Source organism: Bison bison, unplaced genomic scaffold, assembly GCF_000754665.1.
Source record: "Bison bison bison isolate TAMUID 2011002044 unplaced genomic scaffold, Bison_UMD1.0 scf7180017864063, whole genome shotgun sequence".
NCBI classification, from domain to species: Eukaryota; Metazoa; Chordata; class Mammalia; order Artiodactyla; family Bovidae; genus Bison; species Bison bison.
This window is the reverse complement of record NW_011494635.1, coordinates 1,137,669-1,139,588: the sequence shown is the minus strand read 5'-3', so window position 1 is coordinate 1,139,588 and position 1,920 is coordinate 1,137,669. Positions and strand designations below refer to the sequence as shown.

At 46.3% G+C, this 1,920-nt stretch overlaps 1 protein-coding gene across 1 annotated transcript in view; it reads left to right on the top strand.

The window, feature by feature from the left end:
- Nucleotides 1-1,920, top strand: part of CRNKL1 (crooked neck pre-mRNA splicing factor 1) — a 26,118-nt gene that overhangs the window by 340 nt on the left and 23,858 nt on the right. The gene's annotated exons all lie outside the window — the stretch shown is intronic.

Genomic DNA, 1,920 nt, shown 5'->3' with positions numbered 1-1,920 from the left:
CCCGGGGAGCTGGTCGTCCCTCCCTGAGTGGGGCCGCGGGCGGGAAGGGCCAGCCGGGCGTGGGGGGCACTCCCGCGTCCGTGTGGTCGTCGTGTTAGAAGGTGTTTATCTGGGGGAGGAGAGACGTCCTTCAGCACAGACCCGCTGAACCAGACACTCGTTAGGCGCTTGGTCTCCGGGTAGAGCGGGCTAAGAGCTGTCCTCCGTAAGGGTAGAATTGCAGCCTTGCAAAGACTCCTGAGTCCCAGAGGAATATGCCGTGGCTTCCTGGGCTCGTGTGAGGGGTCTCCAGCGCAAACTTTGCCGAGGACGTGATGGTTAAACTGTGCTGAAGGCGGTAATAGGAGTCAACCCCGGGTGAGAGTGGAAGGAGTGAGAAGAGATGACAAGGGCTGTGTTTTGGCTGATCTGACTTTTTTCGTCGGCGGTTAATACTTAGCGAATGCTTAATATGTGACAGCATTTGTCCTAAACGTTTGCACATACTCTTCCCTCCCGTCTTTCTCCAGCTCAGATGACTTTCTAGAGATTGTCTTTTAGGTACCCGTTTGGATAACTCCGGGAGAGAGTGCATAGAAAGCACTCAACACAGTTTCTGGCACTTAATGTTCATTAGATAGGCACCCTCAGCATCCTCACTGCACACATGGCATTATATACTTAGTATTTCTTATAGTTCAGTTTCATAAACTTTTATTGGGCTCCACAGGCCCCATAAAAATTTAATGTGAGCCACATAGATAATTTTAAGTTTTCTCATAACTACAGTAAAAACAAAAAGTCAAAGCAGGTGACATGAATTTTAATTATACATTTTATTTAACCAGTGTATCCAAGATAGTGTCATTCCATTATGTCATGAATACAAAAAGTTTGATTGGATAATTTATTCTTTTTTTTCCCCCCCATACTAAGTCTTCAAAACCCCTTGTGTGTTTTACACTTGCAGCCCGATTTGGACTCACCAAATGTGATTCAAGGCCGCTGTGTTAGACAGCACAGCTCTAAGACCTCAAGAAGCTTACAGTCTAATGATAGGAACTTACTGAATGTGTCTTTGACTTGAAATGCCATGAAAGATCAAAGACGGTTATCCACCTGGGGCCAAGGCAGAAATTGAAGGATTCTGTAAATAGAGGTTGAAATGCCAGTTAAGGCATGGCGCACATCTAGATAAGACCTCTAGTTATAGAGTTTTACCTCAGTTCAGTTCAGTCACTCAGTCGTGGCCGACTCTTTGCGACCCCATGAATCCCAGCACGCCAGGCCTCCCTGTCCATCACCAACTCCCGGAGCTCACTCAGACTCACGTCCATCGAATCAGTGATGCCATCCAGCCATCTCATCCTCTGTCGTTCCCTTCTCCTCCTGCCCCCAATCCCTTCCAGCATCGGAGTCTTTTCCAATGAGTCAACTCTTCCCATGAGGTGGCCAATTTACTGGTTCATTCCTTCCAAAGAAATCCCAGGGCTGATCTTCAGAATGGACTGGTTGGATCTCCTTGCAGTCCAAGGGACTCTCAAGAGTTTTATCCAACACCACAGTTCAAAAGCATCAATTCTTCGGCGCTTGGCTTTCTTCACAGTCCATCTCTCGCATCCATACATGACCACAGGAAAAACCATAGCCTTGACTAGACGGACCTTTGTTGGCAAAGTAATGTCTCTGCTTTTCAATATGCTATCTAGGTTGGTCATAACTTTCCTTCTAAGGAGTAAGCGTCTTTTAATTTCATGGCTGCAGTCACCATCTGCAGTGATTTTGGAGCCCCCAAAAATAAATTCTGACATTGTTTCCACTGTTTCCCCATCTATTTCCCATGAAGTGATGGGACCAGATGCCATAATCTTCGTTTTCTGAATGTTGAGCTTTAAGCCAACTTTTTCACCCTCCACTTTCACTTTCATCAAGAGGTTTTTA